Source organism: Diorhabda sublineata, chromosome 1 (genome assembly GCF_026230105.1).
Source record: "Diorhabda sublineata isolate icDioSubl1.1 chromosome 1, icDioSubl1.1, whole genome shotgun sequence".
NCBI classification, from domain to species: domain Eukaryota; kingdom Metazoa; phylum Arthropoda; class Insecta; order Coleoptera; family Chrysomelidae; genus Diorhabda; species Diorhabda sublineata.
The window spans coordinates 17457454-17472833 of record NC_079474.1 but is presented as its reverse complement, the minus strand read 5'-3'; the positions used below and the strand labels follow the sequence as shown (position 1 = coordinate 17472833).

The 15380-nt window shown below is 31.4% G+C and overlaps 1 protein-coding gene across 3 annotated transcripts in view; it reads right to left on the bottom strand.

The window, feature by feature from the left end:
• Positions 1 to 15380, bottom strand: part of LOC130452160 (scavenger receptor class B member 1) — a 99755-nt gene that overhangs the window by 77511 nt on the left and 6864 nt on the right. The window contains exon 1 of one of the 3 annotated variants that reach the window (XM_056791483.1): positions 13333 to 13692. The exons of 1 other annotated variant lie outside the window; for it this stretch is intronic. The gene's annotated coding sequence lies outside the window, so the exon portion shown is untranslated. Of the gene's footprint in view, positions 1 to 8349; positions 8764 to 13332; positions 13693 to 15380 lie in introns of those variants that run through there. One more of the 3 variants, XM_056791478.1, reaches the window with a different exon arrangement.

Below are 15380 nucleotides of genomic sequence, written 5' to 3'. Positions count from 1 at the left end.
TTTATTGGGCATATTCTGTCAATATCATCTCGCGGTTATTGTGTAGGACATTGTCAACAGTTTTTTGATTTTAGAATGTATTTTTCTTATATCTACTTGAGTGCATTTTATGTTTTGTATTCAGTTTTATTTTTAGTTCTCTCTATTATTGTTACTAGCCATTTATGATTCAATTCAGGACACTTTTTTTGTGATTTTAAGCACCGATTAAAATGTAGATATTGTGCATGAATGGGTTTTAAAACATTCGCTCTATTTCAAAGTCATTAATATCCACTTATACTTTAATATACTATCACCCAAATTCATTATCGAGAATCTTTAAAAACGTATATTATGATATTTGGAATTTAGATTTTTTTCCAGCGTACGTGACATTCCTACAAAAACATCATTGATTAAAATGACCAATGTTTTCCGTCGCAACTTTTTAAAAAACAATTTGAAGTCTTGATAGTATTCACGAACATGTTTTTATTAATATACAGTGTGTGAAAACCAAATAGAATATTTAGGTTACCGAACATATTTGTAATATAATCCCGAATCAAGTCAACTTTAAATTTAATAATTATTTTATTAGGTAATTGGAACTCCAGGTAAAAATCGTTCCAAAAAATTTTTCACGCGTTTGAAGTTGTTTCTAGGGCACAAATAGTAAATTTAAGGCAAGGGAGACATATTATTCCCATTATTTTAGACATTACAACTTACTTATGATAAATCAATGAAACCTAACCTAATCTAACCAATTCTAAATGATTACCATCTTGGTTAGGTTAGGTTAGGTTTCATTGAGTTACCATATGTAAGTTGTACCATGTGATGTCTAAAATAAGGGAAATAATATGTCTCCCTCGCCTTAAATTTACTATTTGTACCCTCAGAAACAACCCCAAATGCGTGAAAAATTTTTTCGAACGATTTTTGCCTGGGGCCCCTATTCTAAATAATTACCTTTGTAAACTTCTTTCTTGGATTGTGAGAATAATTTCAAAAAAAACTTTTTCAAAATGATCTTTATTTTTATTGTGTTTACATCTGTCTGACCCAAGTCTCGAACAGTGTTACCAACCTAACCTCTCAAAATTCCCTTTCTAGAGCGCGAAATTCGAATTAAAATATAAAAATGCTTACATCTCAAATTATAAATTGCCATTTTGAACGTGTAAATGCCTGTCTTTAGCTAAGGCTATTTCTGTTTTCTATTCATATCAACAACTTCACAGCAACCCTTAACATCTAAAGAAATATTATTTTAAAATAATAATATTCACATTAATCTGCGGTTTTGGTATGATTTTTATGGTTTCTCCCCCCTTTTTTCCTTAAAAAAATCCTCAATAATCATTGAAAGTATTAGTAACTTGTATTACAAAATATTTGATGCTTTTCTGGAAGTAATGTCGCTGCCCTATTTGGACTTCAAAATGATTCTACGTCATCAAAACTATCAAAAATGCTAACGCATCGATGTTTTGATTCATCTTCTCCGAACAAAAATGTTATAGACGTCTTTTGAAGCACCGCAATTGAATTTCTTTACACCAATCGATACAAGCTGATTATCAAATTATGCGAAATCTTTTTGACTACCAAATGTTCATGCAGAATTGAAAGTATACGAGCGGAACTAATTCCCAAATCTGCCTCAGTTTCTTCCACACCCATAATAAGCAGAAGTCTAGTCTGCAAAGCGATAATGATGGTACAAAGACCGGGTGCACTAAGAATCACCAGGTCCTACCAGACTGTGTTTGCACAAGCTGTCTCAGTGGTTAATCCCGTAGATCTCATGGATTTAGAGCGATATATAGAATGCATGTGTCCACAACGATGGACAGAAGAGAAATCAGCCGAATGGACGCGACGACTAATAAAAAACCTTAGATTGTAGATCGAAAAGAAGTTTGGAGATGTCTACTTCTGACGGTATCTTCACAAAATGAAGAAAGTACAAACACCTGAGTGTACGTATTGTGGAAACGATTCAGATGATGCCACGTGTATAATTCGTATGTAACCACTGGAGGGATTTAAGAGAAGAGGTAAAGGAGACTATCGGAAGCATAAATCTTGACAATATCGTCCAAGTGATGCTGCACTTGGCAACTGATTGCTACTTATAAAAAGAAAATTCTTATTCTTAACAAATGGAACTTCATACACGGACAGTCCCACCAACCAGAAGTAATATCACAATAGTCCCTGGTTGGATGAAGATGACGAAGATATCTATCGGCTCTTCTGGTCGAATCCGTTTCTTGTATTCCGCGTCTTCTTGAAAAAATATGAGAATGGGAGAAGAACGTTTAATACGAAAGATATATGAAGCATGAACTTACAAAAAAAAAGGAGAAGGTCGAGGAGGTACTGGAGAGACAGAAATTAAGATGACAGGAGAAAAGAAAATAGCAGGAAATAAAGCAAAAGACACAAGATAGGAAAGAATGAATACTATTGTGGAAAGGGGGGCCCAGGTAATGATTCATCTCTATCGTGAGCTTCACCTAAAAGGGTAGAAAGCCTTCAGGATTAATAAGTAAGTACCTTCAAAGAGATATAGATAATTCAATTGAGGAAAAAAGAAGAGAAACGTTAAAGTAAAATGGTTGAATTTAGAAGAAATCGATACAAGAAGAATAGAGAAAGGGATATAGAAAATTTGTTGACGTGAATATAATTGAATTAAAGATGCAGTACAACTCATTATCATTTGGCACGAGCATTGAGTTTCTATACCAACCTTAGGCCTCTGAATTTAATCTGGAAGTTTAGAATATCACTGGTTCAAAGAAGTATAAAGCAATAAATTCCGATAATTATATAACCAAACATAATTTGAGTTGTAAGATCGATTAAGTAATTGATAAGGTTATCGAAGTAAATGGAGGTCACATTAAACTTTTGTTATATAAAGTCCTTATTTGATGTATATAAAATGTGTTTTTTGATAATGATATTTATAACAAAATATGTTTTCAAATGTTTTATAACATCTTTTTTTATGAAGATATTTCTATAAATTGTATTTTTTCATTTTGCAGTACGATACGCAAAATGTGAAGTTTTAATGTGACATCTGTCACTTTTAAATGTCGGACAAAAATTGAAATCAAATTATTTATGACCTCTTCTGCCACATTACCTACTTGTGGGGGTGCTCAATTAAATTATTCACCTCGTTCTTTGCCCATTTTTTCTTTGAATTATTTTATCTTTGACGTGTCAACGAATCACAAAACTTCCAATTGTTCATCTAGTTTGTTTATCAGTGTTACCACCCAACTACACTGGTCAACAAACAACTTTTTTCGTCACACGAAAATTGAAAGCAAATTATTTATGGCCTCTTCTGCCACATTACGTACTTCTGGGGGTGCTCAATTAAATTATTCACTCCATTCTTTGTCCATTTTTTCTTTGAATTATTTTATCTTTGACGTGTCAACGAATCACAAAACTTCTAATTGTTCATCTAGTTTGTTTATCAGTGTTACCACCCAACTACACTGGTCAACAAACAACTTTTTTCGTCACACGAAAATTGAAAGCAAATTATTTATGGCCTCTTCTGCCACATTACGTACTTCTGGGGGTGCTCAATTAAATTATTCACTCCATTCTTTGTCCATTTTTTCTTTGAATTATTTTATCTTTGACGTGTCAACGAATCACAAAACTTCCAATTGTTCATCTAGTTTGTTTATCAGTGTTACCACCCAACTACACTGGTCAACAAACAACTTTTTTCGTCACACGAAAATTGAAAGCAAACTATTTATGGCCTCTTCTGCCACATTACGTACTTCTGGGGGTGCTCAATTAAATTATTCACCTCGTTCTTTGCCCATTTTTTTTTGAATTATTTTATCTTTGACGTGTCAACGAATCACAAAACTTCCAATTGTTCATCTAGTTTGTTTATCAGTGTTACCACCCAACTACACTGGTCAACAAACAACTTTTTTCGTCACACGAAAACAAATTTTGAATGTAATACGGCCAACAAACAATATCAATGGAAAAATTGGTAAACGAGGTTTATTTGTTACATCAAGACTTATATTTTTATAAAAAAGTACAGGATTTGTATTTTTGAAAGCATATTACATCCTAAAGTTTTGTATGAAATTATGAGTTCGTTGATTAAATTTTTGTAAGTCTCTGCTTTAAGGTTTCCTAGGAAATTTTTGACACAACGTCCACCATACATTTCCAGCCGACTTATTCCAGATCCTGCAGTTTTCCTTCAAAGTTTGTATCCTTCATTAGCTTGGACCAATAAATAATTTTTGTCTAGCTGAGTTTGGGAAATTACTCTATTATAGTATTATCTTCGTCCATCTTTTATCTGCTCAATTCCATTTTAAATATAACTTTTACCTTTCTACGTACTGGGTGGACAAGTAAAACACTTTTCGTTTGAGATATGTCGGTATATCTGATTTAAATATATTTCTCAGCTTTCCAAATGTAGACCAAGACAATGTAATACAAATTTTAAAATGATTATTTCATTGATATATACAGAAGGTCTACATTAGAAGGTATTGGATGATCAAAAAATTTTGGTAAAATTTGGAAACGTTCGATCGTGGTTTGGGTTTACCTACATGACGTATATATTCGGTCAAGTCTCAGTATTTTAACCTCAAAACTCAATATTTTCAATATTTCTTCAATTTCCTATCAAATAATTTGGATAAAAACTGAAAGTAGTCGAAGCGTCAAATTTTTATCTGTCTTTCTAAAATTATAAAAAAAACTAATTTTCAAACATAGTAGATCTAAAATCAAGACGATTTAGAAACATAAACATATTTTAAATATTATGTATAAATGCATGTAAATTTTTAATTGCTTCCTTTCTATTAATTAAATTAAACAAATTCTCTAAAAAAACATAAGATTTTCATATAAACAAATGCATATTATATTTTGATAATCAGTAAATTAGATATACATTCATAATAAAGTGAATTATTATATGTTTACAAGGATTCCAATGTAAATTGTACTTAAAGAACTATTTTCATCAATAGCGTGTAATTTTAGCTTAGCAATTGATTGCTGGACGTGATTATCAATTCCGCGAATTTTTTTAAGTATTCTATAACTAAGCTTTAGCTTATTTTCGGGTTTCCCATCTCTATCATACATTTTTCCACTCATTATTGCCCAAAACTCTTTGATAGGACGTGTCTAGGGGATTACCTTTTTTCGATACAAATCGTGAGCTTCTAATCAATCAATGGTTATTTTGACGTGCCGAAAAAAGCCTTATCTGGACCAAAATATTCATTTGCCTGACGCGAAATGCTGCATCGGATATGGCACACCAAACCAAAACTTGATCCTCAAATTCCTTTTTGGATTTATATCCCACGTCATTGAGACTATTTTCTATATTACCTTTGATTTTTGATGTGATACGGAATAATATTTTTCGTTTCATTATCCATGATCACATGACGTGACGTCTTCTTAATGCAAGACAATATATCGGAATTCGACGCAACTGATCTCCAGTATATTTTGAACATTTCTTCCGATGTTCAACTCCCTTTGTATTTAGTTCTCGACTGATTATCATGATTCAGCCTTCTAGTTGATGTTTTTTGGACATTCCACCAATCTAATTAACTGAGCATCAGTCAAATCCTCAGGCTGTCCACTTTTTGGAAGTTTTAAACATGGTATTCCTTTAAACTGTATATGTGCTATACGAAAATTGAAAAATTATAAAATGCGCGTTTTCTTTGGCGACGAGATTTCAAGTTATTTAGAATAAATCAACGATTTTTTTGTTGTTATATACATTATTCAGTTGACAAGTACTATTATCGTTTGAATTTCGTTAAATTATATCAGAAAAATGGTTCATTTAACACAAAATAACAATTCTACAAATGATTGGTTGTGGATAACATATATGATTTAGAAATTTGCCTCTTTTTTCCCAAGTAAAATAGAAAAGAAGTTTTGCGGGCTTAGTCACGTGAGACAGATAAAAAAAGTAGATACTAATGTAGTAAAGGATGATACGAAACTAGATATTATGCTTGAGTTTTAACATAAATCTGGTTAAAAAGCAGCCTCGCCATTCAACGTTAACTACAGATCAATTTCTCGAATATTAAAGGAAAATGAAATGCATCTCTATATAATCACACTAACTCAGGATATAATATTTTTAACTGCTTGAAAATAATGTTGTGCCAACCTCCTCTAACTCATATCCTGATCCAGCAAACTCACTAGATCCTGCGAATATAAGATAGTTTAGGAAAGATGAAACCCCCCCCCACACCTCATTATCAAATCAATGCCCGGTGGTATCTAAATAAAAATTCTCCAAATCGGTGGATAGAAAAGCGCGGAGGGATAGAATGGCCAGCGCGATCCCCTTATCTGACACCACCATATTTATTTTTGTGGAGATATGTGAAAATGTGAAGAGTACGATTTCCGTGGTGTCGCAATTAGACTTGATTAGGTCAAAATAAATTGAAAATGGGGAATGAAATTTTTTGATATCTCGCTCTGTTTTCGAGATATCGATACTTTAAAGTTATAATTAAACGTTAGTTCAAAATTCGCTTTATAGAACAGATGGCGTTCAATACTTTGTTACAATTGAATACTTTATCACTTCAAATTCAATATGAATCTGTAATTCAATAAACAAAAGATTTTTCATTTAATTTCTATATTATTTACACTGATACTCTAAATTTATATTGAAAAAAAAACAGATTTTTATAGCAAAATGTGCCATTTTTGATAACTTGGATGAATATAAGTTAACATACGATGAATAAATGAATAATTTGATGTTTTTCGTAAAGAATTGTTGATTACTTTTAATTATTTATAAAATAAAAAAATATTTAATGATAGTTTGAAGATTTAATTAGTTATTTAATGTAAAAATATCCTCTTTCGAGTAAAAAGTAGGTTCTGAATGCTTTCAAAAGTTCTCTATTTAGGTTAGGTTAGGTTAGATTAGGTTAGATTAGGTTGGATTAGGTTAGGTTAGGTTGATTAGTCTTATTTGACCATGGCGTTCAATACTTCGTTATAAATGAATATTTTATCACTACAAATTCAATATGAATCTTGTAATTCAATAAAAAAATATTTTTTATTTAATTTTTATATTATTTACTCTGATACCCCAAAATTATATTGAAAAAAAAACAGATTTTTATAACAAAGTGTGCCATTTTTGATAATTGTCATCACACTGTGATTTTTGTTATATTGAACAAATACGTTCTGAATGCTTTCAAAAGTTATTTATTTCGATTAGGTTAGGTTAGGTTGGATTAGGTTAGGCTAGGTAGTATTTTTATATATAACTCATTTCTATAATGAATAAATAAAAAAAATGTGTTTAAATATCTTAGAAATATACATTTGGATGCAGCTGGGCCGTATATAAATAGACTAGACCTTTTACAAACGGACTAGACAGTTCATTAAAAGCTTTTTACACATATAGACTAATATCCTCAATCCTTTTCTATACGGATTAGTCCTTTTATATATTTTTCATAAACGGTCTATAACATATAGAAATATTAAATAAAAATAAATTTTCTCAACTTCAAGTATAGATATCTCGAAAACGAAGCGAGATATCGAAAAATTTTATTTATCATTTTCAACTTATTTCGGATCGATTTACAAAATGGCATAGGCGCTACGGAAACCGTATTCGTGCCATGGAAATTATTGTATAAAAAACAGATGTTTCTATATCAAATTAGCATTATTGAAAAATAATCGTTATCACTTATTAGGTTTTTAGAGTTATGTAGCCCATTTGTGGAATGAAAAAAATGTTTTTAAGCGAATGCGAACGAAATGTGTCTAGAATTGTCTACAAAATCTAAAAAATAAATAATATATCGAGGTTTGTATTTCAAATGAAAAAATGAGTTTCGACCACAGTCACACGATTATACACTATTTGTAAATACAAATTTTCGTGTTTTTACGTGTTTCCCAACACGTCCTCATTATATTTAATAACTAATTCCATTTAGTTGTTCCACCCTGTATATACAAAATTTATCAAAAATATTTAAGACTTTTTTTTATAAGAGTCATGATTTATTATGTATTCCACATCTTTTGTCCGACCCTGTATGTATATTATAAAGTAATTAAACATTCAAGTTTTTTTTAAAGTTTGTATTTAGAAAAAACGTCAAAAATGACTGTCATTACAATAGTAAGTAATAAAATTTACTTTTCACGTTGAAAAATTTAGTGCTTAGGCATATTAAAAGATTTTTTAAATAAAAAAAAAACAAAATTTATTATTAAATGCATACTAACCTCACACGTATCTTTGGTACATTAAAAATCCATAAATCAATAAAATTCCAAAAGAGTCACTTCACATAAAAGTGCCACTGTCGCACTATGAAATTCAAATCCTCAAACAAATTATTTTCACAAAAAAAAATTAAATTAAATCTTTCTGGATGAAAAGTTATTCCGCGTTACTAATACCGAATACGAAAAAAAAGTATTATTGCCATGGTCCTTCAAGGCCTTGTTAATGAGAATGTTAAAACCGCGAAGAAATTCAAGAAAGTACTGCAGACCGATTGTCAATAGTGGGTATTCTCTATCACTTTGATAAGGTACCACAACTTTTGCTAATTCAAGTGGGGACTGTTCGATACTAATATGTAGAACGGACTGAAAATTTCGTAAAGTACTATGTTAAACTAGGCGATAGCCAATGATTTGATTGGTTCGTCGAGATCTTTTATAGAAAAACTTGAAAATATTTTGTTTGTTATTGTCATTACGAGGTAATTTCGATTGAAATTTAATAGTTTATTATTAAATATAGAAAGGGAATTCGTTTATTTCCTACGCGTTCTACTTGTGTTAGGTTTTGGGGGAAATAACACCGGTTGTTTCCGAACAAATGCATTTTTTTTAAGATTCACGATTAATTCTGATACGAATGCAATGATAGGAGGGCGGCTCGTGGCTTTAAGAAAAGGATGTGGCGAAAATCTAAATCTATTCCAAACTAGTCAACGAGGATTATGAAAGTTTCCAATTTCAATCTAAATATGTGATTTGATGAAAAGTACGAAAGGAGAAAACACAAAAAACATTATTATCACATAAATGAGAACATTTGAAAACTAATAAGTATCAAAAAATCAATGGATCAAAAGTGAATTAAAAAATCGAAAAAATGATTTTAATCTGTAAAAACTGTAATCTGTAAAAATCCTCAATATATCGTGGGCATATATAAAAACGAGAAAACAACAACAATAGTTGGTAGTTATAATCTGATAGTAATCAATAGGAAAGAGAAAGAAAAGAATACGAGGTCTGGTTATTGAATAACGAGACTTTGCGTCTATAGGGCGCTCTAGACGGGCGGGGTAAAAAACGAGTAGTGCGTTGGGTATCTAGATATCTTGTCTATGCACGTCCCAAAACACGTTTCCGTCACTATTATAGTATTTTTGCAGTAGCGGTTTGAAACTAACGTGTTTTTTTTCTCGTGCCGAGAACCATGCGCGACGAAAAAAAGGATTTTTTCACACTTTATCGGTCATTACTTGGTTCCTACATGACGTAGAAAGATTTACAGCAGCTCATTGTAAACGTTAAAGCTTAAGCTTCAAAATGAGATGTGGTAGACTTTTTAAATATTATCTGTTCAAAAGTTATAGAAGTTTGAATGTACAGATTTTAATGAAAAAAAGCAAAATAAGCAATTTATTTATGTTTTAAGAATATATAAATTTAAAGAAAGAGATGCGCCTAATAGTAGCTTGAAGTTCTATCAATACGAACATTTTAACCACTTCCAATTATATTTTCGACCCTTAGTTGTAAAGTTGTGCAGGTTTTAAACTTGCGCGATCAGAGGCTAAAGTGCATGCTCGCGATATGAGGCGCACCCGCTGTATGAGGCATGTCCATTAATTTTTCAATGTCTCAAAACTATATTAATTATTATTTCATTCATATTTCATTACGGAAACATTTAAGTACCAATATGTACGAGGTCTAGTTATTAAATAACGAGACTGTGCGCCTAGAGGGCGCCCTGGACGGGTGGTGTGAAAAACGAATAGTGCGTCGTTGGGTATCTAGATATCTTGTCTATGCACGTCCCAAAACATGTTGCCGTCACTATCATAGTATTTGTGTAGTAGCGGTTTAAAAGGAATTTGGTTTTTTCTCGTACCGAAAAGGTATTTACAGTTTTTTGAAAAAAATCTATATTTAAAAAGTTGTCGTCAATATAATAGAAAATTATTACAAAATAACGTTTTTTATCACTTTATCGGTTATTACTTGGTTCCTACTTGACGTAGAAAGATTTAAACCGGCTCATTTTAAACGTTCAAGCTTAAGCTTCAAAATGAGATGTGGTAGACTTTTTAAATATTATCTGTTCAAAAGTTATAGAAGTTTGAATGTACAAATTTTTATGAAAAAAAGCACCGTAATTTGTTTATGTGTTTTAAGGACATATAAATTGAAAAAATAACGAAATGCGCCTAATAGTAGCTTTTAGCTCTAATTGATACGAACATTTTTACTACTTCGAATTATGTTTTCGTCCCTCAGTTGTAAAGTTGTGCAGGTTTTAAACTGCGCGATCAGAGGCTAAACTGCACGCTCGCGATATGAGGCGCGCTCGCGATTTGAGGCGCACCCGCTGTATGAGGCGCGTCCATTAATTTTTCAATGTTTCAAAACTATATTAATGATTATTTCATTCATTTATTCATTATTATTCCATTCATATTTCATCACGACAAACATTTAAGTACCAATATGTACGAGGTCTGGCTAATAAATAACGTTTCCGTCACTATTATAGTATTTGTGCAGTAGCGGTTTTTTTCTCGTGCCGAAAACCATGTCCGACGAAAAACAAATTTCTCGTTAAATCGAAAAAACTTCGACTGAGTGCTATAAATTGTTGGAAGAGGCCTACAGGGACAAATCTCTATCTAGTGTACGTGTTTTTGAGTGCTGTAAATGCTATAGTGAAGGCCGAGAGAGCAAATAAAAATAAAACGTAAAGTTGATTGCTTTTTTCGACGTTAATAGTATCGTGATGACGGAATGGATTCTAGAGGGTCAGACTGTCAACCAGACTTACTATGTAAAGATTTCTAATAAATAATTACAATCTATGCTAGTTTTTTTTCAGAATGTTACTTTATGGCGAATGGTTTCTTTGGCATGTACAACGATCTAAAAATCTACATATCTACTAGACCATAAATTTTATCGATTAAAAAAAAAGTGAAAAAATAAGTGAAGTAAATGATGCATTGGCCTTATCAATAACTAGATAACTGGATAAAATATTAATAGAGTTGTCAATATCACAAATGGGTAACTCGACTTGAAAATAATAAAAACTCTTATTAATCTAAAAATCACTGTTTATTTAATAAACAAACTCAATAACTACCCATTATTCAAAAGCAAGCAGAAATTAATAATTGTCAAAAATATTGATTTTTTTTCATCAGAATTTCCCAGAAAAATGATTTTTCCAAATACCTAATTGCACTAAGTCCACGATATTATTTAAAAATTTGGCGAAGGTGCAAAGTGAAAAAATTATTTTCAAATTAAATTGACACTTCTGTTAACGGATCAATTAGTTTTATATAAAATAAGAGGAAATAGTCTGCAATTTCCAGTTCTTGGGCTAATATATATACGGGGTTTTTAGAAACACGACATTATCATGGATTGCTGAAAGTTGAAGGGATTCAAACGACTCCAGCGCCGTATCATGGTTAAAATAACGAGATATTATACTGAACACACTATTTATCTATAGCACTACACCACCACTCACAATTACACTGTATGACGCGCGTTTCGATAACCAAGTTATCGTCTTCAGAAACTGGTTTACAGTCGACAACTAAGTTGGAATTCCTGGAACCGTTTGTGAGATTCATACTGAACACACTATTTATTTATAGCACTACATCAACACTCACAATTACACTGTATGACGCGCGTTTCGATAACCAAGTTATCGTCTTCAGAAACTGGTTTACAGTCGACAACTAAGTTGGAATTCCTGGAACCGTTTGTGAGATTCATACTGAACACACTATTTATTTATAGTACTACACCACCACTCACAATTACACTGTATGACGCGCGTTTCGATAACTAAGTACATTCCGGCTGATTATTTTCATTGTATCCAACATAAAAGTTTCGAAAGGACGTTCATTGAGGATGTGGCGGCACTCAACGGTTATGATAAAAGAATTGTAAATAGGTTAATAAATCGTCATAGGTTTAAAAAATCTCTATGTGAAATCACTTTTTTCCAAACCCAAAATGAAAAACAAGAAAAATTTACTCTGATACCTTTCAATTCAAATAAGCTCGCGAAATGAGTTCTTAGGCCGGCCCTGTCCATTTACAATGGAATATGAAAATTCGGCGAATTCGCGCGGCGCCTTTCATTGACTTTTTATAAATGGCGGACGCGCCTTTGACATTTTCTTTTAGAACATTTTATTATAGCAGGCGTTTTATTTTAAGTAATTTCTAGGAAAGTCTATTTTATTTATTTTGTTTTTTTGTGCTCTAGAAGTTTGTAGAATTCCATTAAAGATATACAGGGTGTTCCACAACGAGTTAAAACTATCTGTATATGGGAAAATACTTAAAGTAAAATATTTTTAATATTTTTTCTAATATTTTCAAAGATGGCCGACTTCCTGTTCTAACGGAAGTCGGTTGTAACTTTGCTATTTTAAATAGAACATAGAATGTACATTAATACAACCCCTAATAAATTATACCCTTACAAATATGGAAATGGTTTTTATTCGGTTGCTTTAAGTAAGATCAGATGTATTTGAATCTATGTCGAACAATTTTTCATTTTATACAGGGTGTGTATAAGAAGTGTTCAAAGTTTAACTTTATAAATATCAAATTTCTCTATATTTTTAAATACAGCCACCCGTTTTTTTCTATTTTAATGCATTCAGGGATAAAAAATAAGGCAAATTCATGTATAAGAGTAAGTGCTTATCAATTCATCCCACGAATAAAAAGATTGTAACTAAATACGAAAAACATTACAATAATAAATATTCTCTCTTTAGTCGAGCTTCTAGGCAACTATACAAATATAATGCATCCAATTCTATCGTCGGTATTAAATCCTTCATCCCTTAATTCGTCCTTCAGCTTTCGAACGAGACCTGGTCAGGACTATGACTTCTATCATTATACTTCTTAACAAATTTTGTGCTTAAAATTTTAGATACTCACCTATGTAAGAGCAGGAAAAACTATGTTGGTTTCGTCGATTAGATTTGCGAATTCGATTTCTCTAAAACCATTGTCTAAAAGGCAATTGCATCTCTTGCCCCTAGATGTGCCGTTTATACTTACAAATTGTGGTGTGAAAAATTGTAAATATTGTACAAATATGTTTTTTGGGGACCACTTAACTGACATATCAATTCCATTACTTCAAAGTATTATTTTCAGGATTTGATTTACGATCTATGCGGCTTGACACGTTCTAACGAAAATGATTATATTTAAATAGTTGTTATTGAATTTTTGTAAAGACACAATCATTTATTAATGTCACCTAATTGAATATCTAGAAAAATTAGAAAATCGTTCTAATAGGAATAAGGAAGATACGTCAATATTTTGAAGGTAATTATTCAATGTAAATGAATTCTAATTAATATATGTGAATACACGACATCGATTTGCAATTAATAAATTAATATTATAAACATTTTAACGACTGTTCAACGTAATAGATGACCGCCTAGTTCCGGGAAACTTTAATTTTATTGTTATCATCATGTTTTTATATCTTATGGAAAATTTTTTATTTTGGATACCGCATTTTATTCCACTGCTGTCCAAAAACAGTATTCATAAAAAATTATACATAAAGTAACACCTTTTTTTTTTAAAGATCAAAGTTCTATTTTAATATAAATCTTTTAGTCTACGAGCCAATGATTTTTAAAAGATTAACTAAGTTCTATTCGTGAGATTTAGGACTGATCGTGGTTGCACTCTCAATTCGTATTATTATAATAACTTTTTTTGATCTTATTTTTTATAGTATCATAGTATATTAAAAATATCATAGATAAATACGTTTATTAAATCCGAAATACTACAAAGTCCCAACACTAAAACATGTTTTTAAAAAAAATAGCTGCAGTTAATTCTTCTAGGCAAAATAAACGGTAGTTTCAAAATGACACCTTTCCAAATTGCCCTAAGAAGGCAAAAGTTATTTGATAAAAGAGGGTTGAAGATCAAGCATTGAACCATCGATCTTCCCACGTTATCTAAAATCATTGGAAGATTGGTCAATAAAAGCTTTTATCATTTCAGTTTGAATATAAAACACTTACTATCCATCAATCCTAAATAATACTTCAGCCTAAACAAACACCACTCCACTCTGTATTCTCTAAGGGCCCGATTTTAATTAACAAATTGCAGCTTCAGGGTAACCCCTCTCAAATGGTTTAAGTTTTGTCTTATCAATTAAAATCAGCTTGTAAGGTTGATGTGACTATGTGGAGAGCCTCAAGGTTCAGTACTAAGCCCTTGGAACAACTCTGATCTCACGGTATTTCATAGGACCATATCTAGTGACCTAATTACCCTTAAATCATGGTGCGATTGCGATTCTAATATTTTGTGTCTCAACGTTTCTAAAACTAAAATTTGTATTGAATAACAACATTATTGACATCGGTAAAACTATAAAATTTATATGGCTTGTTCAAGTTAGTTCTTTGAAATGGGAGTGGAATGAATTAACTCCTGCCTGTTTTTCGCTAAGTTCAGTTGCCAAGGAACTAAACTCATCAATCTTTATAACAGTTAATGGTGCCCTGGGGTACGTGTGGTGTGACTCAATTTGAACGAATCTTCAAACTACAAATGACACCCGCTAGATATTTACTCAGACTAAACAGTGAGACCTACTGCTGAGACTTCTTTAGAAAATTTAAAACATTGACTAATCTTTCTTCAGTTATATTTGAATCCGTTTGACTAATTCGTAAAGACGCTTCTCCAATTTTAGAATATCTATTCACTCAGAAACGCTCAGTACGATCTTTATCTATCTACTACACGTTCAGAATTAGTTAAGGGCTCAATGCTGTACAATGTAAAAAATGCACAATCATTTGCCGATTGGAATCAAATCGATAAATAATGTAATTTACGCGATGTTACTTAATGTTACTTAATTGGAAAATTGGGAGGTCAAGAAATCTCAACCGAACTATCTCATTCGAGTTTAAACGATTCCAATTTTCGATACC